We start from the raw sequence: 22822 nt of genomic DNA, 5'->3' as shown, positions 1-22822 counted from the left end.
CAGTAAACAGCCTTTTGCTAAGGTTGACCTTTCTGTTCCTTATTGCTATATTTGGCTTTTCAACTGGTAATAATGAGGTGAAAAAAGTACAAAATAATGAAGTAATACTATTAACAAATATGCAGCATAATGCTGCATAATTTACCTTCATTGCCGCATAATTTATTCAACACTGAACCGTAATTTGTCCCTCTCCTGCCGCATAGTTCCAGTGTCCCTGGTTATAAGCAAATGTGTGTGCCTGTAGTAATAGTATATTTATGGAAACGTATTCTGAATGGTCTGGTATTGTCAGATGATGTGGAGATATGGGTGTGATGTTGAGGGAGGCAATTCTGCCACAGCTAAATGGTTTTTGAGCTATGTTGTGCACATGAAGGTGCCAGAGATCTGTCTGCTGTGTTGGATGTCAGCTGACCTATTGAAGAAAGATCAAGATGTACATACATAAACATAGATCATACAGCAGCCATTTTGTTCAGATACAACTCTGAAAAGAGAAATCGCACATTACAAGCCATTTCACACAACGAAAGGGCAGATGAGGCGAGCTAGTGAAATGCAGTGTTGCGTGAATGTGTTGCGTTAACGCTAACCTGTTCTGAATGTTTATAGAAGAGAGGGCAGCAGTGCCTAATTTGTGAAAAAATAGGTGCCAGGCCCTTAATAGGAGACCACTGCAGCTTTCACCACCCATTGCCCCCACCAGTGCAGCCAGTGCCAGTAGCAACACAACTATTAACCATCACACGCCTACAGGTGTGATAATTCAGACTCAACCAGGCCTCCAAAGCTAGAAAAACAGCTTGGGCAGCATAAGTTATTTTTATTGTAAATTTGAACTAACAAACAACTGTTGTTTTCCTCATCTCCAAATTACACAAACAGCACCACCATGTGGCAGGCTGTCATAAGTGTTGGTGTTGATAAGTAAGTGTGGGTGCCGAGTACAGGAAACCACTGGCTCAAATTAAGCACTGGAGGGCAGCGCCTGGAAGCAACGAACAATATCACCATCTCATTCCTCACCAAATCTCGCCCATATGCAAAAGAATGCAGATATTGCATTGCAGTGTATGCAACGCAATGCATGAAGCTGAAAGAACACAAGTTGTTTACTGGTGTAACTAAAGGTTATGCGTAGTGAATAACCCGTTCAATGTACAAGTGGCATGCCGGGCCCCTGTATACCAGTGTGTGCTTTACCACGTGGAACTGGAGAGATGAGGGAGCAAATTTGCTAACAAGTAATGCAGTACGGCAACCAAGGTTTCTGCACTACACTATGTAGCATCAAAAGGAGAGAGCAGTACAGCACCATATCTGGTAAAGTATGGTATTGTTTCTTTCTCCTTCTGCACTGGCGCACTTTTGGCTGCCTTGCTCCACACACACACCCTTGAACCATACTGCAAATGTAGTTGTGTTACCGCTAATATGACTTTTGTACTGGAAGGGTACCCTTTCAGTACAAAATACAATGATTAGACAAAGTTTAATATGTTTTACTATAGTACAGCACACGGGCAGCGTTGGAAAAGTTTGTAGAAAAACATATTGGGCCATATGTAGGTAAATTGAGAATACCGAATCCTTAATACCGATTTTTACCGAATCGGTATTAAGGATTCGGTATACGCGATGTAGATAAAATTTCGTTAAAGTTTACCGATTCGTTATGAATCGGTATTAAATACCGAATTCGGACAAATCGGTAAAAAATAAGAATGAAATACCGAATCGGTTTTACAGAATCCATTACCGAATCGGAAATACCGATTCGGTAATTCAAAAATTCGTAATTAGGTGAATCAGCCAATCCTGATTCACCCAATTACCTCCCAAACAGGAAGTGGCCACACCCAGCCAGGTGCACAGGACCTGGAGCTCACAGTGAGGCAGGCAGGCAGGCAGACAGGCAGGAGCTGAGGAGCCAGCAGCAAAACTGCCACACAGCCACAAGCAGGACAGAAAAGCTACAACAAGCATTGAAATGGCAAGCCAGGACAGGGAGAAGGAGGGAGGCGACAGAAAGAGAAAACTCAAGTTCAGTGACAAGGAGCTGGAGGTCCTGATCCAGGATGTCAGTCAAGAGCACCACAAGCTCTTTGGAGCCCAGTCCCACCAAGTGCCAGAGTCACAGAAGAGGCAAATCTGGAGTGGCATCAGGGACAAAATCAATGCCATAGGTGTGACCCTGCGCACCATAGAGGACATCAGGAAGAGGTGGTACGACCTCAGGAAGACAGCCAAACTGAGGATGGCAGAGAGACAGAGGCAGGCTGGAAAAACCGGAGGAGGGAAAAACAGAGCCCCAGTACCAACACCACTTGAACAGATGGTTGAATCCACCATCCAGCAGGAGAGTGTTATTGGCGTGGGAGACGCCGACAGCTCCGCCAGAGCAGCTAGAAAACAAGGTAAGAAGCATGCCCAGCATGCTGTGCTACCCCCTCCCCAACCCCAATCCCCATAGTGGCAAAGGGGCTCCCACTCCACCCCATGTCTTAATGGATACCTGCAATGCATTATGGGTGATGTAGTCAGAGGGAACACATGAATAGGACAGTCAGGCTAGCAAACACAATAGCATGGTAAAGTAATTGGGAAGCGCCAGGACAACCACTGTGCTCTGTAGGCATGTTGTTTAATGTAATTACATGGCAGACAGAGCAGTGAGTATATCTACATTTGTGTCATTACAGGCTAGTCATCTCGCAGTGCAGCAGAGAGCAGCCGAGCTAAGTCAGCCAGGCCGGAGGGGAGGCAAAATGAAGACGCCAGCAGGCCTGCAGGGACCACAAGCTCTGCGTCATCACAGCCATCTATTCCACCACCACAGCCATCACCACAGCGCCAGGGAAGTCCACAATCCCCTCTCACACAGTCCCCACTGCGAAGATCACCAACACCCCCACCCCCACAGTCAGGCAGGAGGCATGCCATGGCCACCCTCCAGCAGATGGAGGAGTCAGATGAGGAGGGCAGAGGGGGCGAACAAAGTCCCATAGGGGAAAGATCCAACAGGGAGAGGTGTGGTTCTGCATCCGAGGGTGCCCACATCTCATCCAGACGCCGCAGGGCAAGGCCGGACAGTCCAGAGGTAGCCGAGCAGGGTGACAGTGTGTTTGCAGGACTGGAAGGCAACATGCTGAAGGTCCAGCGCCTGCAATGGAAAGAACTCAAGTCAATGCACAGGGAGGTGGCACACATAAACAAGCATATGCACAGGATGGAGAAGGGCATCAGTGCTATGGGGGAGAACATGAGTGCAGTACTGGAAAGAGTGGCTACTTCGGTGGACAACCTCTGCAGCCAGCTTGAGCAGGACCGTCTAGCCAGGCGCAGGGAGAGACAGAGGCTCCAGGCCTATACCAAGTCGGTGAACCGGCTGGCCACTTCAACATCACTGATGTGTCGCAGGTCCATCGCCATGCAGGAGGAGATGGCGCATTGCAGAAGGGATGTGGCCAGGGGGATGGTGTCCTTGACCTCAGTGCTAGTGCAAATGCAGAATGCTAAGGCAGCCACAATGGAAGGGGGGGGGACAGTGAGGAGGCCACCAGCCGTGGTAGCATCACGCCCTCATCCACCGAGTTCAGAAGGCGTAGTGAACGTAACGTGCCTACACATGAACAGTCCGACACACCGGACAGTGTTGATAGGGAACGGTCACGGGCAGCACGTGGCCGCAAGAAGTAAGGACCTATGGCTGTTGCCAAGCATGAGATGGGTGAAGTAACCCATGTCCAATTGGACATTGCTCACATTACTGGGGGTGTGCCTAATAAACACCTTGAAATGTTACTGAACCTGGCTCTGTGTCGTTACTCACTCAGAAGTAGTTTGCCGTTATCTCTGCCCGTCTCTGTCTCCCATCATGTTCAATAGCAACGCCTGCTGCGCTGGGCTCTGGCTGAGGGTTGTCCTCGCCCTCGTCATCTGAGTCAGTCAGTTCCACTGCTGTTCCTTTTTTGATGGCCAGATTGTGTAGCATTGCACATGTAGCAATAATCTGGCAACATTTGATGGGGCTGTACAGACGTGCACCTCCAGTTTTGTGGAGGCAACGGACTCTGCTTTTGAGCAATCCAAACGTGCGCTCCACCACGTTGCGTGTGCTCCTATGTGCCACATTGTATCTCCTCTCCCTTGGGGTGGTTGGGTTGAGATATGGTGTGAGTAGATACGGCCGAAGGGCATATGCGCTGTCACCTATGTACAGATGTAAGTGGCATTATGTTGTGTGATTAATTGATTTAGCCAGGGTGTACATCAGAGTGTGTCACATTTACTTACCTAGTATGTATTCGTCTCCAAATTCACCTGCAAACAGACGGGTATGGATGCCACTGTTCCGGAAGATGTACGTGTCGTGGCTACTCCCGGGGAATTTGGCCACGATGTCAGTAATTATGAACTTGGCATTACATATCACCTGTACATTGATGGAGTGGGTGGATTTGCGGTTCCTGTAAATGTATTCACTAGCTGCAGGTGGGCAGATGGGTATATGGGTCCCATCTATGCAGCTGATGACGTGTGGAAAGTGTGCCATTTGGTAGAACTCCAGCTTGGTCCTCTGCAGCTCCGCCTGTGTACTGGGGAAGGAAATGTAGTGTTCCATTCTGTCCATCATGGCATCTAGGAAGGTGTTGAAAAAACGGAATAAACAGCTCTGTGACACTCCACCCACTGCAGCTATCACACCCTGGAAACTTCCTGATGCAAGGAGGTGCAGGCAGCAGAGTACCTGGACATGGGTGGGGACAGCGTGGGCCCTTGGTGTCTGATGCTCCAGATAGGGTTTTAGCTCCCGTATTAGGTCCAGGATGGTATCAGGGTGCAGTCTGTATCTTTCATGAATTTCTGCTTCTGTCAATTGGAACAATGTGATGCGCAATCTGTACACCTGCTCCTCCCGTCTCCAGATCCTTACTCCTGCTGCTCTCAAGCGTAGCCGCCTTGCAATGAGGTAGAGTCCCGCCATTGTGGTCCCACTGATGCATTTTGGGCCTGTTTTTATGCACTCCACCTGATTACCACATGCTCCTGAAAAGTAGTAAATACCGATTCGTTATTACCGAATCCGGTCATTTTCGGTAATAACGAGGTTTGCTACATAGCATTTTCGGGGATTGTTCCGAATCGTTTTTTCCGATTCGGTATTATTTGTTTCGGTAATTTTGATTCGGTAAATAAGTAATCGGTAATTTATTACCGATTCGTTATTAACGAATCAATTCGGTATTACGTACATCTCACATGGCTAATTACCGGTCGGTAACAACGAAAACTGGCCTTTTTCGGTGTTACCGACCGGTATTCGGCCACCTACATATGGCCCATTGTCTCTTAGGTTACAACTGCCTCAAGAAGGCACAATATTTTGAGGCAAATCACAGTTTACCAATTTTAGTAGATGGGGATTTACTTAAAAAACTAATGGTGGATGATGTAATGTCCCTGTGAGGTAAAGCTGCTAAGTAGTGCATAGCACTACTTTTCTTTTAATTACTTTAGAGCTACTTTCCAATGTAAACAAGGTTTGAATTGGAAAGTAAATCTCAATTCAACTCTTTCCGGCAGGCTATGTCACTCTTGTTATGCAAACCAGGTGCAAAGTGTTAGTAAATTTCCCCCTGCATTCCCAAACACAGAAAAGGTGATGACTAAGAATTGGTCTAGTGCCTTGTTAGTGTTCAGAACTGTTGCATGTTTTGGCAGAATGCACAGTGCAGAGATGGACGGAACCCACTGTGCAGCATGTGAAATCTGCATGGACCTGCCACAGAGAGGGCTCCAGGGTTAAAAACCACCAGCGCGTTGACCTGGGCAGGCAGAGGCAAAACACCTGCCAACACATGTGCTCCTTTTACAAAGACAAAGTGCTACTGTCTCCCCAGTGCAACATCCCTGCCTGTGGAAGACTGTACCTGCCATGTCTACCAGAACTGCCTTGGTAAATCTGACTTTACACAGCAAGGCCTGCTCCTCCTGACTCACACTCATCTTCTGCTGCACCGCCTCAGTACGTTTTGAGTTTAATATCTACTATCCCACTGGCCCACCTTCTGTTTAGCATAGGCACTTAAAATATGCCTAAATGAGATATTGCTCATTCTGAGATATTGTGCCTGCTGTGTTTAGGGGACTTTTAGCTTACTCATAAAAGATGGGTGTGAGGATACCCAGTCCACCAGGACTCTAGTGATAATAATAATACTTGGAGTTGTAGGGCAAAGCTAATCTCCAATGAGAGTCTCTGGGCGCTGTTCATAGGCACGGAGAGATTCATTGATTTGTCGAGAATCACAGGATGTTGAGATGACACTGAGACTCAAACCGGGATCCCCAGCTCAGAAGTCAGCAGCTCTGGCAATCACGTCATGTCTGGGGCACCAGGCACATTTGCGAGGAGAGTACGAAATCATGAGGGAACCTTGTATTCCTTAGCATCAGGTAACACAATCAGTATATAAGTACCATGGTTCATATGAATTCATTTAAATACACCAATTATCAGTTTGTGAAGAGTGTGGGTACATCCTCTCCATTGATTACTTCCAGTAACAGACAGTGAGTCCAAATCCATATGATGAAAAATGTTTTTATGCTAAATTATAGTATTGATGGTGGAGTGACGTAGAGTGGAGTGTTGTAGAATGTCGTAGTGTTGAGTAAAGTGGCGTGGAGTGGCATAGAGGGAACTAGTAGAGTAGAGTGTCATGGAATGGAGTCAAGTGTCATAGAGTGGAGGGTTGTAGAGAGTCATAGGGTGTTGTAGAGTGGAGAGGCGGGTCGTAGAGTGGAGGGTCGCAGAGTGGAGGGTCGAAGAGTGGAGGGTCATAGAGTGCAGAGGCGTAGAGTGGAGTAAAGTGTCATAGAGTAGAGTGGTGTGGAGTGGAGTAAAGTAGAGTTGAGTGGTGTGGAGTGTGACAGAGTGGAGTAGAGTGGAGGGTTGTGGAGTGAAATAGAGAGGATAAGAATCATAGAGTGGTGTGGCGTAGAGTGCAGTACAGTGACCTGAAGTGAAGTGGCTTAGAGTGGAGTGGCATAGAATTGAGTAGAGTGTCATAGGGTGCAGTGGTATAGAGTGGAGTAGAGTAGAGTATAAAAGGGTTGAGGGATGTAGAGAGGACGTGCGTAGAGCGGCATGTTGTACAGTGGAGCGCCATAGAGTGGAGTAGCATAAAGTAAAGTGTCATAGAGTGGAGTGTCATAGCATGGAGTAGAGTACAGTGTCAGAGAGTTGAGTGGTGTAAAGTGGAGTGGAGTGGCGTAGAGTGGAGTACAGTGGAGTGGAGTAGAGTGGAGTAGAGTGCAGTGCGTAGAGTGGAGTTGTGTAAAGTAGATTATGCATGTTGTGGTAGCACACTGCTATTACAGACAACACATTTTCAAATAAATGACCTTTACATTTGCACATATATTTAGATAGAAGTGTACATTGCACAACAATAATGTGTAGAAATGTCATCACCCAGTGTATTGATATGTTTGGATCATATTCAAATATTTGTTTCCACCACACTTCAGGATTACAAAAAAACGTGTTTCATTTGTGCTTTCCTAATTCTGATATATTCTGAAATATTTGCACAGTTCATTTACAGACATTTAAATGTTGTGTGCTAGAAAATACTTTTCCACCCTCAGTATCCAGCAAGACTGAAGTCGGAGAAAGAAAAATACACAACGCTCCCTCAGAGGGCAGTGCCTGACATCTGATCTCTGCTTTGAGTGCATAGCAAATGTGACAAGATAAGAACTAAATGTAAAGGCCTCTTTACAGAAAACAAGCATTCATGGCAAAATACCTTAAATAGACTATGCTCCACAGGAGAGACAAAGACATGCTAAACAGCCTAAAACAAATAAAGTCGGAAAATAGAGAGCAAGCAAATATGAGTTACAAACCACAAAGCCAAGGGTAAGTAGTGGGCAGAATCCATTCCCAGGGGAGTGTTTTCAGAATGTCTCCAAGAAGTCTTTTGGGAACCAGACACCTATGCTGTCTGCCAGGCTTCAACCTAAAAAGCAGTCTAGGTGATAACATGTTTGATGTTTCAACCCCTTGGTAGATAGACTTCATTGGAGTCTTAATCATGACAGTGAAAATGATGCACCTCGTTCAATTTTAACAGAAATATGGTAAGGAAGGTGGTCCGTCTCAGAGGTCCAGGGACATCTTCCAAAAAAGCTACTAAGATAAGTGTTAAATGCAAACAGCAAACAGTTGTAACCTCTTAGCGGTGCTTAAAAAATATTTCACTTCTGGACAAATTGTCATTGGCGGCTAAACTTTGGCTTTCCCTTGAAGAGTTCCAGTCAGTGGTAACTGTGTATGCGAGTTGGGAGAATCCACTTTCCATGAAAAGCAGAGGGGTGGGGAGAGAGCCATAAATCAATGCAGAGTTTGTGTTGTGAGAGCAGAAGGTCAAAATAAGCAGGAGGATGGAATATATATCCAGTCGCATAAAAAGACACGTACGGACACGTACGGATCTCATGAGGAAATAAACATTAACAAACCAGTAGTTCATGCATTTGCATAGTGGCAATGTTTGCTCATACTTCTTTAGGACAAATAAACGTGCAGCTTTAAAAGCAGCAGTGCAAGCTTCCTTCCCACCCAGAACGGGAAACATCCATAACAACGCGGGCATTACCCCGCACTGCTATTACAACGTTGCTATTACAACGCTAACGACTTGCGCTGGAGGCCGCTGTAGGATAGGGAATAGTTTAATTTTCTATCCAACACCTTCCCTACTGTCAACGTGGGCTGGAGTTGGAATAGCAAATTAACCTATTCCACTATCCAGCGCCCCCCAACGCAAGTCATTGTAACGACTTGCGTTGTAAAAACTGCGTGTAATGGCATGTGGGGTAAAAGCCCGCGTTGTAATGCCGTACAACTCACAGAACTGTTGCAACTTTAGGAGCCACACACAAGATTCACCCTTACACACATAGGCATAGTACAAACCGAAACCAGGAGTACATGCAACAGGAGTACATGCTCCACTCATAAATAGAACAGGAATAGTTTTAACGGCACTAGAGCAAGCTTCCTCACACACCTAACAGATTTGGCTCTGACAGAAGTAATTCTAATTCTCCTCAAACAGAAAAGGTACAGCTTCAGGCAGAGCAGTGCAAGCTTCACTCATAAACAGAACAGGTACCATTTTAAATTCAGCACTGCAAGCTCCCCCACGCAGAGAACAAGTACAGCACAGGCAGCAGCCATGCGCACTCCACTCAAACAGAAATGGTACACCTTTAGCAGATGCGTAAGTTCTGCTCATAAGAGCAATGAATGAATGAATGAATGAATGTTGGATTTGTAAAGCGCGTGGTTACCCTGGAGCGTCCCAGCGCTGTACCACTGGGGACCCCGTCCTGGCTTTCCCTGTGAGATGGTCCCTTTACTGGGCATCTCCAAGGTGAAGCCAGGCATCCCCGGAGGTGATGGGGCCGGAGTGGAGATTAAGCAAGCTATTGCCCAGAGTTGCAGCGTGGGACCCCATGGTTAGAGTGGCACGAGGCGAGATTTATCGGGCCCACTAACATTGGTCCTGCACCCGGCCGCGTCGGGAATTGAACCCTGGTCCCAGGCCGACCTCAGCCTCCGGGTCTGCCGCCTCTAACCGTTGAGCCACACTTCTCCACTCAGCCACACTTCTCCACTCCAATGTAAGCTTCACTCATCAACAGCAGCAGTTTAAGCTTCACTTATAAACAGAACAGCTTCAACAGCCAAACTATGAGCTCACTCACACGCATAATACCAGGTCCAGCACAGGGAGCTGCAGTCCAAGCCCCACACAAAAACAGAACTGTTACGCCTCTAGATTCAGCACAGCGAGCTCCCCCAAACAGAGCACAGGCAGCAGCAGTGCAAGCTTCACTCATAAACAGAACTTTTACAGCTTTAGATTCAGCACAGTGATCTCCCCCAAACAGAGCACAGGCAGCAGCAGTGCAAGCTTCACTCTCAAACAGAACTTTTACAGCTTTAGATTTAACACAGCGAGCTCCCCCAAACAGAACACAGGCAGCAGCAGTGGAAGCTTCACTCTTAAACAGAACTTTTACAGCTTTAGATTTAACACAGCAAGCTCCCCCAAATAAAGAACAAGTACAGCAGCCATGCAAGCTTCACTCATAAACAGAACAGGTGCAGGTTTAGATTCAGCACAGCGAGCTCCTCCACACAGAGAACAAGTACAGCACAGGCAGCAGCAGTGCAAGCTTCACTCATAAACAGCTTTCTAATTAACACTGTTTGCTACTTCGCTCAGAGAACAAGTACAGCACAGGCAGCAGCCGTGCAAGCTTCACTCAAAAACAGCTTCCGGTGTAGCACTGCCTGCTCCTCCACGCAGAGAACAAGTACAGCTCAGGCAGCAGCAGTGCAAGCTTCACTCAAAAACAGCTTTAGATGCAGCACTGCCAGTTCCTCCACGCAGAGCACAGGCAGCAGCTGTGCAAGCTTCATTCACAAACAGCTGTAGATTCAGCACAGCCTGCTCCTCCACACAGAGAACACGTACCGCACAGGCAAGCAGTGCAAGCTTCACCTGCACACAGATTATGCACAACCAGAGCATTGTCTGCTTTCCTCACTTAGAGGTTAGTAAAGATCATGCTGCATCGGGTTTAATGAACTTCTTACAGATAGAACAGGCACAGAACTGCAAGCAAACATCATTAAAAAGGCATTTCAGACCCGGATCGGGCACTGGCCCAGACGCGCTCTTGCAACTTTCCCTGGGGCCGAGCGAGTACATTAAAGGCAACTGCGCTGCAAGCTTCATACACACACACGCAAGAAGTACAGCTGGGGCAGCGGTGGTGCAAGCATTCCTCACTCACAAACAGGTACAATGGGCAGCCACTTACTCTTTCTCGGATACACCTAGCTCATTCAGCACAGACACCAACAGTGAAAGCTTCTCTCGCACACAGAACAAGCGTTGCATGGACATCAGCAGTACAGGCTTCCCTCATAGACATCAGCACAGTGCAGGCAGTGGTATTCCCGCTTTCATGCACAGAACACAAGAGCCACACAGATATCCACAGTGCAAGCTTCCCTCACACAAAGAACAGGTCCATCTTAAAGAAGAGCATTGAAAGTGTCTCTCATTCACACATCAGGTACATCACAGGCAGAAGCATTGCAAGCTTCTTTAATATTTGGGGCATAACACAAGCTTCTTTGGGGCACAGGACAGGTATGAAGCAGACAACATTGCAAATGTCCTTCATATACAAACAGGTGCTCAAGCTTCGCAGGCGCACTAGCCACAAACGTTTCTAGCATACAGAAGATATCCATGTAGCTTAACGGCTAGAGCGGCCAACTTTGAAGGTGGGGAACCGGGTTTGAGTCTGACGGGAGGCTCAAGCATCCTGTGATTCTGGGCAAACCACTTAATCTCCCCGTTCCTAAAAATGAATGTGCGAATCTGCAATGCAACTGGTGCTCATGTAAAGCGCTCTGATACCTTCGGGTCGAGTTTGCGCTATATAAATCTGCACACACACAAAAAAATCAAGCTAACAACGCTGCAAACTTCCTACAGACACAGAAGGAGGACATGGTGGGCATCACCAGTGCAGGCTTCCCCTCACAGGTGCAGTACATTCAACATCAGTGCAATCTTTCATCCCTAGGGCATGTGTGGCAAAATACAGCAGCAATACTAGCTCCATTTCCTAGTAAAACAAACATGCACCGGAAGCAGTTGTCCATGTTTAACACTCACAGCTGAAACAGGCAGTATCTGTGCACGTGCCTCTGATACACGACATGTAGATCACATAGTGCATCAATGCAAGCTCTCCTCTACAGAACAGGAACGGCAAAGAAAGCATCCCTCAGCAGGCAGCAGCAGTGCAAGCTTCTTTCGCAAAAACAGGGTGAGGAAAAATCTGCAAACTTCATTCTCAGTGGCTGCTTCAATCGCAACAATCAACCATGTGCCTCAGCTCACCAAGGTATGGAAAAAGCAAAGGTGTGAAAGTTAAATTTGGCCCAAACAGCCACCTCGCTGTCATTGGTCAAGATAACCTCCTCACACTCCTGTTAAGCGCTCTGATACCCCTGGGTCTAGCCAGAGCTATATAAACCCTACAAAATAAATAAATAACAGCACTGGTTCCTTGCCCATCCAGTCCTGCGCCTCACTGCTGCAACTGCCAGAAAGAATGCCTATAAGCAGTTTATTGGAATTATGCGAAAGGGGAAGACCAATTTATGTAGCAGAGTTGCCTATATTATGCAGCAAGAGAAGACAAAACAGTAATACTCAATTATAGTGTTGTTTTACTCATGTTAACATAGTATAAAGTGCTTTAAATAGGCAGATACTGTTCGGTACTGAGTACCTGCACTTCTTTACTTTGAAAGGGAGAGTACCGGCACTTCACCTCACTGCTGCAGTACATTTATTGGGAGCGTAGGGGGACTTCCCAGGAGCAAACAGATTAGATACTCTAAATAGTGAGTACCTGCACTCCTTAATCTCCATTTAAAGTACTGAGTATGGCCAAAGGATTTACCTTTACAAGTTTAAACCTAAGCACACCAACAAGCAACTGGAAGGTGAACAGTCAGTCTTGGCAAAGAGCTATTCACTCCACAGTAACATGTGCAGTTCCACTTTTAGTAACTTTTGATCTGTTTGAGCTGGAAGCATTTGTTTGCTAAAATCTACCGATTATGGATTTTCTGGTAAGGATCTTGAAACATAAATAGGACATGGCAGGCCCAGGCTATAATCCTGTGTTTCTTTCTCAAGCAACGGAACTGTGTGGTCTGGAGCAAAGCGCTCTATCCTTCCCAGCGCCTTGGTCGCCATTTTGAAAGTAAAAGGCACCTGGGGCATTGGTGGAATGCGTTTTAATTAAAAAAGGCATTTGATATTGTGTCCAGATCTGCCAACTTGGAACTGGGGGACTGTGTTCGAATCTCAGCGACTGTTCAACATCCTGTGATTCTTGGTAAATCACTTAATCACCCTGTGCCTTAAATACAGAATGTGTCCCTGTGTAATGTAACTAAACTCTCCCATAAAGCCACCTAATTGAGTTAACGCTTGCTGGACCAGAAAGGGGAAGGTTCTCTTCAGGGAGACTTGTTGCAGGGCCAGGTACAGAGAGTCCTGTGGCATGGGAGTTGGGGGTTTGATATTAGATAGAGGGTGAATAGGTGAAAGATGCTTGGGTGGACACTTGGACAGGCAGGCCAGGTGGAAGGGTGGATTTACACGCTGATCTCAAGGTATAGCGGATGGGCAGATGGACATATGAATAGGTAGGTGCTGGTGAATGAATGATGCATTGAGTGATAAATAGGTGAAGAAGGTGAGTGAGTGAATGATTTTAGATGGGTGTATAGGTTGACAGACAGGTAGAGCGATAAAACATTGGGTGAAATGGATGACTATCTGAAAGATGTATTCACAAATAATCTGTTGGACAAGTGAATGGATAGATTAATAAATTGATAAATTGTTGGCAAGACAGATGGAGAAATTAAAATATAGGTGGTGAATGGATGGAAGACACATTGATGTATTAACTGCAGGATGTATGGACGGACGGATGAATAGGTCGATGCATACACAGATAAGCATGCGGATAGATGAAAAGGTGGGTGTGCGAGTCGGAAGGCTGAATGGTTGAATAGTTAAGACATATACCTCGGTCGGAATCCACCTTGGAAGTTCTGCATACGTGCTTGTGCCACTGTGAGCTCTAAATCACAATGATGTAGGCCTTCTCAGGTGGGAAGCGCGTTCCCAAGATTTACACTGTTCAATTTTGTCGGGATTATGAGATTACTAAACAACTACTTCACCGTCAAAACGAGTACACACATGATTAAAAAAAAACAGCGCAGGGGTTCGGATTAAGGCGCACGGCTCTCCCTCCCCCACAAACCCTCTACTGGGATGAGGAAGAGACATGTGAGCAGGGCAGGGAGGGGGGTTGTAGCAGCCCCCTTTCCAGTGGAAACGAAGCGGGGAGCCGAGCACATGGCTGGGGGCTCGGGCAGCTGTCCGCCTCATCCTCGCTTCTCCGGGGTCGGCTGAGATGCTGTCTCCGGTTCAGACCTTCCCTGGAGGTCTCCACTGTCATCGCGAATATATTTAAACATGGTCTGCCTCGTTTGTGCTGTTCTCCAGGGCGGTGAATCTAGCCTTACGTCCCCACATAAATACATATATTAAACGAGCATAACGTACGCCTTTCTACAGTTTAAACGTTAAAAATAGGAACACCTTCTTTGGCTTAAAATAGGGTTAGCCCCTGACAGGTTTGGTTTCAGGGCGGAAACATTAAAGGGGAAAAGAACGTATTGGTTGGAAAGTTCTGAGATATAGCGCCAAGCAATTATTACCATTCTGACCGAAGTAGCGCTACATATTAATTCACTACATCTCAAAAGTACCCATTTTAGAACGCGAGAACTTCTTGGAAGGTAGGGTATTCGGCAGACACGTGAACTTCAGCATTGGAAGTTTATAGATGTGAAACGTGTGAGGACGCCGGAACCCACGACAAAAATGGGCCAAGGCGCTATAAATCTGTCCACTCGGAGAGCGTGGCTGGTAATGGAGTGGGAGTCTGAGGATCTAGGGGTATCGGAGGCGCTACAGCACCTCAGAAGTCCACTCCGACGAGCCCCGCGTTCTGCTTATGATAGCGCCAAGAAGCCTTTCAGAACTGTGGACTTGAGTTTCAACAGGTATCGTTAACCTAGCATAGAGACAGGTGGGTCGATACAGAACAGACTGTAAGGTTGTTGCACAGTTAGAGAGGGGCAGAAATAAACTAGCCAGATTGACGTGGCTGGGCAGTAAGGCAGATGTACAGACTGAAATGATATATACAAAGGCATAGGCACAGAATGTTTATACACAGAAAAGCGTCTATTGCACCAAAACGCGGATCACATGTGTCATGCAATGTCGGGGTTTGAAAAGGGGTTGCTTAATATATAAAGAGCATAGCGCCAAGATGCATTCTCCCAGTGCGTGTGAGCTGTATACATATAGCTAGCACGGTATAAACAATCAGTGGGACAAGTTCACAACAGATGGAGAGTGGTGGGTAGATTATAGGTAGACGGGCTGGTAGGCAAGAAGGATGGATGGATAGATGAATGGGTCGACGGCGGTATAGCCCTCGCCATTAAACACGGCTCAGATGCAATCAACTTGGCGTAAACTTCCAAACTTTCTACCCAGCGATCTGTTAGGTGAGGGGCCTGCACAGACAGCTTTTGAACCCAGCGCAGAGGCGCAGCCAAAGCCGTGAATGGGCTACTTACATGCCGGCTCTCTGCAGCCTCTTTGTCTCAGCCCTTCAGTGAGCCCGGTGTGTTCATCCGGCAGAGCTGTGAGGCGGGCGGGCACTGTGTGCTATTCCTGCAGCTCTGGTGCTCATACATGCGCAGGGAGGTGAGGCTTCGAGGAGCCTGGGCCCGCCCCTCCCCGCCCCGCGCGGCGTGTGGCGGCAGGCAGCGCCCCTCCCCCTCCAGGAGCAGAGGAGGGGGTCAGAGAAGGTACTGTGGCACGGAGGGCAGGAGGGGGGTGATGGGTAAAGAGGCCTGATCCAAACAGAAGAAAGCAGGGCGCGGGGAGGCGTGTGACTGATTCATTTATTTATTTATGCGTTTTTATATAGCGCGGACTTCTTTACCCGAAGGTGTCAGAGCGCTTCACAATAGGAACGTTAATGATACATGAGGAGAAAATTACCAGTGAACAAATTACAAAAGCAAACGTTAAGTTACATGAGGTAACACTGACAATTGTGAGCAAACAAAATACAAGAGGTAGCAAACGGTACATTACAGGAGGAAAAAAATGCCGTGTGCAAGTTACAAAGGCGTACAAAGTATACGTAGAGGTATAATACTGCAATAAATGGCAGACACTCAAACACAAGAACATAGTCACCTCAGGGCCACCAATAACACCCCGCCCCAGCACATACCCCAAATGCGCAAAATAATACACAGGGATATTATTAGTTTGGGAAAAAATTGCTGCAGGTTTTATTACATACAACATATGTAATGAAGGTGGGTAACATTACGGGCGATCCTGGGCAGGCTGCATTCTCGCCACCTGCCCGCCTGTTGAGCCAAACAGCACAGTGGCGAACCACCCAACTGCTGTACAAATAAAATATAACTACAGACACACCCCATGCGGGGCGTGACTAGGCAAACCCCCGGTTGCACAGGCCCACAACCGCCCGAAGGACTACTGGGGCGCCGACACGAATTCCTGCACCTCCCCTGAGGTTACAGGTTAGGCTCTGGCACCCCTATGTGCCCGCTGAAGTACATCGTTCGTTTGCACCTCTCTTCTTACGGATCGCCCAGTAATTCCGCTTAACTCCTCCTGCAACGATAAAGAACACATTAAAAACCTCCACAAATCCCCACCTCCAGGCACTCTGGGATAGAGGAAAGGGAGGGAAAAGAGTGTCCTGCTGTACACGACGGCGTCCGGGCGGCAAAGAGGCCCTCCCAGGAGGTGCAGGGACCTAAGTACCCTGGGAGGCCCCTCCCCGCTGCCCCGGACGTGGATGTCTAGCAGCCACCTCCTCCCCACAGGAAGGAGGAGACTGAACATCCGGTTCTGTTTATGGGGGCGGGACAGCCCTCACTGACTAATGGCCCGCCCTCTCAATGGCCACTGCGTAGCCTCGGGCAAGCGCATAGTCACCTCAGGGCCACCAATAACACCCCGCCCCAGCACATACCCCAAATGCGCAAAATAATACACAGAGATATTATTAGTTTGGGAAAAAATTGCTGCAGGTTTTATTACATACAACATATGTAATGATGGTGGGTAACATTACGGGCGATCCTGGGCAGGCTGCATTCTCGCCACCTGCCCGCCTGTTGAGCCAAACAGCACAGTGGCGAACCACCCAACTGCTGTACAAATAAAATATAACTACAGACACACCCCATGCGGGGCGTGACTAGGCAAACCCCCGGTTGCACAGGCCCACAACCGCCCGAAGGACTACTGGGGCGCCGACACGAATTCCTGCACCTCCCCTGAGGTTACAGGTTAGGCTCTGGCACCCCTATGTGCCCGCTGAAGTACATCGTTCGTTTGCACCTCTCTTCTTACGGATCACCCAGTAATTCCGCCACAGCCTGTGCGGTGGTACCCGCTGCCGCACAGGCCCCCCCCACCCTTGCTACCAGAATTACCTGCAACCTTTGCTCATGAGTGCTTCCTTCAAATCCAGCAGAAAAAGGTCTAAGCCCACAGGCGTGAGGTGTACACCATCCTCCTCAAAATAACCTTTAACTTTGTCCTGAAGCATTTCATGTCTGATAAAGCCCAGACCTCTGCGCTGGGTGAACTTTTTCATGGCAGCGTTGATCCTCCTCCTAGACCTCTCTATAGCCTCGCAAGACAAAGCCCCCCGCCAAGATCTCCTGGGGACAATTTCGGACCACCAGACCTCGCTACCCCGCAAGAGGCCACTGATAATCCCCAAGTCGGTCTTCATTTTTTGAAGCAGGGTTGACCTCCCCAAGTATGTAATGTCATTGCCTCCCAGGTGGATAATCAAGTGGAGGGGGGGGGGGCCACCCCGAGCGAGGGCCTCCCTAAGTCGGAAAAGGAGGCTATGCCAACGCATGCCAGGGAAACCCCACCACACACAATCAATACTTGAGAAGGAGCTGGTCCACTGTCTGACCTCTGCCCAGCGGGCCAATCTGTCGACCATGGAATGCCCAATGACCCACACTCGAGAACCTGTCAAGGAAAGACGCAATATGTTCAAGGGTCTTTATTGAAAAAATCACAAGAAAACAGAGTATGCCACAAACACAGCAAACAAAACCAAATATACATTCGTATGCAGAAATCAAGGCCAACTGTCACAAGAACATCAAAGAATGCAAAAAACACAGCAAACAAAACAAACGTATGCATTCTTTTCAGGGATCAAGGCCTAATGTACCGTTTAAAGCAGGATGATTCCCAGCGTCCCACAGACTGAACCTGAACTGGTTGCATCCCTGCACGAAATGCTGAAGTGGCCGCCCCTATGCGGAAAGAATGGCTCGAGAACTTCTTCCCCTGTACTAGCAAACCCGCCCTGTCCAGGCAGGCGAGCATTATTTTGTCCATCTGGTACCTAGTCAAAGGGGTGCGGTCAGCATGGACAAGTAGGTACCCAGGTCCCTCAGGGCGCAAGGCCAGGAATGCCCGGAGAACGAATACCGGGCAGCAACCAGGATCCCCTAGGGGAGAAAGTCTGATAACAGTACCCCTACCAACCTGATCAGTCTTGGACCGCCTGAGCGTAATGGACAACCCATCCCCAAAGGCAATATCCCCCACTCCCAACGCGTCTCCAGAGACATCGGACTTAGAGCGGGCCACAAGCTCGCAGCTACGGAAGGCCCCGAAAAAAGCAAGGCAAAAGGCCGCCGCAAACAAGGCTGCCTCATACTGGGAGTAGACAACAGCACGCAACACTTTTAACATAGCCTGTAAAGATGGGAAGTCAATTGGGGACCTGTCGTCCGGTGCCCGTGGGTCCTCTCGCGCCCAGCCTTTCAGAGCGGCCCTCAACGCAAAGGATTTAGCTGGATCACTCCTCCCACTCAACCTAGCTTCATGACTGATGGCCGCCAGGTGGCCGCAAACCCAGGAGTGTGACTTATTCTGTTTCCTAGCCCACACCACGAAAGCCTGCACTCTCCCCTCTAGCGCCAACGCTTGTAAGCCCAAGTCAGAGATAACCTTGTGAAAGGTAGCGCGTTGGCTCGCATAGCGTTTCCTTGTACCCAGCGCTAATGATTTCTCTCCTAATTCTCTCAGTTCCTGCTCCACTCCAAGATGTGCCAGAGCCAAGGTGCGAAGGGGGTCATCTCCTCTCTCGCCTGGGGGCATGCCGCCCGAAAACGGTCCAGCTGTAAACGAGAAAGAGCGTCAGCTGCCACATTAGAGACCCCCGCAATGTGTCTAGCTCTAAACTCAACATTGCAACGCAAGCACCTGCTGGCCAGTTCCCGGAGCAAAGACAGTACTAACGGACAATTGGCAGAAAGACCATTGATTGCCTGAACTACAGCCATGTTGTCTGACCAGAACAAGACCTTCCTGTTGGACAGGGTATCAGGCCAAAGATGTAAAGAAATCACGATGGGAAAGAGTTCAAGGACAGTGATGTTAGTAGTGATACCACGCCTGCGCCAGGCATTGGGCCATCCCTGCGCGCACCAGAACTCACCCAGGATGACACCGAATCCCTCGCTACCTGAGGCATCTGTGAACATGTTCAACTCGGGGCTCTCTACCCACGGGGACCTCCATATCACGGTGCCATTAAAATCAGAGAGAAAGTCATCCCACATTCGCAGATCTTTTTTGAGCGCCGAGGTCAATCTGACAAAGTGATGCTGTCTGTGGACCTTAGCAGTGGCCCTGGCGAGTCGCCGTGCAAAAACTCTCCCCACCGGGATGACCCTGGCCGCAAAGTTTAGCTTACCTAGGAGACTCTGGATGACCCCCAGGGGAGCCTTATCCCTACCCAACAAGTCATGGATATCCTTCTTCAGCCCAGCTACCTTGTCTGCAGGGAGACGGGACACTCCCTCCACTGTGTCCAGCTCAATCCCCAAGAAGGTCAGTATTTGAGCAGGGCCCTCGGTTTTACCTGGCGCCAAGGGGACCCCTAAGCGGCTAGCTAGGTCAATAAAACAGTCTAGGCCCTCCTGACACTCCTGCGTGCCATCCCTCCAGATGAAAAGGAAGTCATCCAGGTAGTGGGATACTGCTGCCACTTTGTATTCCTCCGTGAGAGCCCACTGGAGGAAGGAGCTGAAGGCCTCGAAGAAGGCACACGAGACAGCGCAGCCCATAGGCATGCACCTGTCGAAGTAAAACTCCCCTCTCCACTTGAAACCCAGCAAGTGCTGGCTGTCTGGGTGTACAGGTAGCAAGCGGAAAGCCGCCTCGATATCCGCCTTCGCAAGCCAAGCCCCCCCCCCCGCTCTCCTCACTAAATCAATGGCCATATCAAGTGAACAATAGGAGACAGAGCAAGCCTCTTCGGGTAGCCATGAATTAACAGAATCCCCCTCAGGAAAAGACAAATTATGTATCAACCTGTAAGCCCCAGGTTCCTTCTTGGGGACTACACCCAGGGGAGACACAACAAAGTCAGGGAGGGGGGGGGAAGGAAAGGGGCCAGCCACCCTCCCCAAGGCCATCTCCTTGGTAATCTTTTTGTCCACAACCTCAGGGAGCTCCCTGACAGATTTTTGGTTCTCAGCATCCCTGCAAACACGAGGACCCTGATATGGAATTTGGAAACCCTCCAGGAAACCCGAAGACAGGACCTCTCTATCCTTAGCATTAGGGTAAGCTCGCAGGAGGGGCAACAGGCTGGCAATGATGACTGGAGACGGGCCTTTGGAGGGCGAGACCAGAGAAGTACTCCCTGTTAGAGTAGAGGGGCTGGAGTACAAAGCCAAACAGGGGGGGGGCGCAGCTGAAAGGACATTGGGCTCAGGAATGGGGGTGGCGTCATTATTTATCTTTATTGGCGGCGCTGGCAGGAGCAGGCCGCTTCTCGCAGGAAGACTCTGGGTGTGAACCACCGCATTTGTTGCACGCATGGGAGAATCTGCATGCTTTGCCCCAAGTGCAATTACCTGCGTTGAACAATCTGCAATTGTGTAAGACATTTTTCTTGGCATATTGTCTGTTGAAATTCCCCCCCCCACGCCCCCCTCGAAAGGACTGCCTAAAATTACTTTTCTTCTGAGGGAACTTCTCATTGTCAGCCTTCTTGGATTGAACAGCACGATCAGCACCACCATCTGTTTTACCCTTACCCATATACACAAGCCAAGACCTAACTTCAATCTGGTCCCACCCAAGATCAGGACAGACAGACATTTTCTTGCGGAATTCACAATCGTAGGAGTACCACCCCAAACCAGTGGTTGCCTCCGCTTCATTCGTTATGATGCTGTTGTACTGAAATAGACCTTGCGCCTGCTCGGGGAAGCGCTCTGTAATCACTGCAGCCAGGATGGCAAAAGCCTGTCGCCAGTTTTTTATCGTTTTCTCTGGCCATGACTGGAAACGGGCTTTCTTCACCTCATCCTTGGAACCCATCCTAGTCACATCCGCCCCCTGCGCCCCCAGCATTAGCAGTGAAAAAATGTCTATGAACTCTCTCCGCCAAATACTTTCCTTAGCTACCTGTGGGACCAGCCATGCTAAAGAACATGTTCCTGACAGAATGGGTGCCATGGTCATCAGAACTGACGGCGCAGGCAGGGCAACCCCCAGCGCCAAAGAGGAAGCAGGGATACCGAGTGCACCCAGAGGGGGGGCGGCGGAAACAACAGCCGGAGTCTGGGCAGGTGCCACTGCGGGCAAAAGGGCATCATGGGCCTCACTTGGGGCCACCGGCAACACTTGGGGAGGGAGCACCGTGGACACAATGATTGGCGGTGAGCTGTCAAGCCGTGAAATCCCCTCTGACAGAGGACTGACCATGTCCCCACCCTGAGCTGGAGGCCCACCCCACACCCTTGCCACGTCTGCCTCCCCAGCTGGAAGGGATGGCACCACCACTGATGGGGCCACAATCAGTGAGTGCATAGGAATTGGGGATTGCACCGGGGGAATGCACAAACCCGCTCTTATTTCAGACATGAATGAGGCAAGTGAGTCCGAGAGCTTACCCAAATCTTCCCGGGTAGCGTCCGAGAGCTTACCCAAATCTTCTCGGGTAGCAAACTCCACATTAGGAACGATCGGGCGGGGCGGTGACGGGGGGCATACCCGGGACGCCGCCGGGGGGGATGCCGGTGCGTGCACAATAACATTCCTCAAAGTGTCCACCGCCCTAGTCTTACTGGGGGGTTCTGCGGGAAAGTCCTTCACCGTTGGTTTCTTAGTGCGCTTAGGCCTCCCCGTGGCCAAGTCCTCAGCCACCTCTATTTCCGTAATCCGTGGGGCGGGGGGCGGCCCGTGGGTAGACTGGGCGTTTGGCAGCAAGAGTTCGCTGGCCCACGCCACCCCGTTCGCCTTTATTAGATCCAACAGAACTTTCATCTGGGGGTCCTGGGAAGGTCCTAGCCCTGAGTCATCAACCTGGGACGTCTGTGTGAATAGCGATGGGGACCCCTGACTTTCCATGGTGTTTGCGAGTGTATCCTGCAAAAGAGATAACCATGAGCCACCATGTCCGCATTTTGTCCAAAACACGCATGCCCCACCCCAGGACCAATCGCACCCCCCCACCCCAAAAAAGGCTTTCCCCACCAGGACTACGTAGAAACTGTGGGAGGCAGAAAAGAACGGTCGGGACAGATGGGGAACAGGAACAGAATGTCGCTGAAAACTAGGTACAACCGTCGTACCGGCCCCCCCAAGCAAGGTACATACCTCTCCTGTACTTCCTAAGAAAACGCACGAGGTCCGAGCGGGGTATGCCCCGGGGTCTGCTTCTGTGGCTGCGAGCACTGTGTAAATAAAAGAATGAAACACTGAGCCTTACACATTGTACCGGCCATAGCCGGGAATGAACAGCACATCAGCACATCCAGTCTCACTGCGAGACCCCTTACAACCCCTCATGAGTCCCCCCGTCGGCCTGCTTGCTAGGTTTAAATCATTATCGCGACATCTCTTGTCGTACATACCTTGCACCAGCGAAATGAGCCTCTATCGACACGAGAGGGGGGGGGAGGGCTATCCAGGGCGCGTAAGGCAAATGCGACCGAATC

At 49.1% G+C, this 22822-nt stretch overlaps 1 protein-coding gene across 1 annotated transcript in view; it reads right to left on the bottom strand.

The window, feature by feature from the left end:
* Positions 1-15485, bottom strand: part of SLC38A3 (solute carrier family 38 member 3) — a 342163-nt gene extending 326678 nt beyond the window's left edge. The window contains exon 1 of the mRNA XM_078661256.1: positions 15353-15485. The gene's annotated coding sequence lies outside the window, so the exon portion shown is untranslated. The remainder of the gene's footprint in view (positions 1-15352) is intronic.
* Positions 15486-22822: the final 7337 nt, after the last annotated feature.

This window comes from Lissotriton helveticus, chromosome 9, assembly GCF_964261635.1.
Source record: "Lissotriton helveticus chromosome 9, aLisHel1.1, whole genome shotgun sequence".
NCBI lineage: Eukaryota > Metazoa > Chordata > Amphibia > Caudata > Salamandridae > Lissotriton > Lissotriton helveticus.
This window is presented reverse-complemented; position numbering and strand designations above follow the sequence as displayed.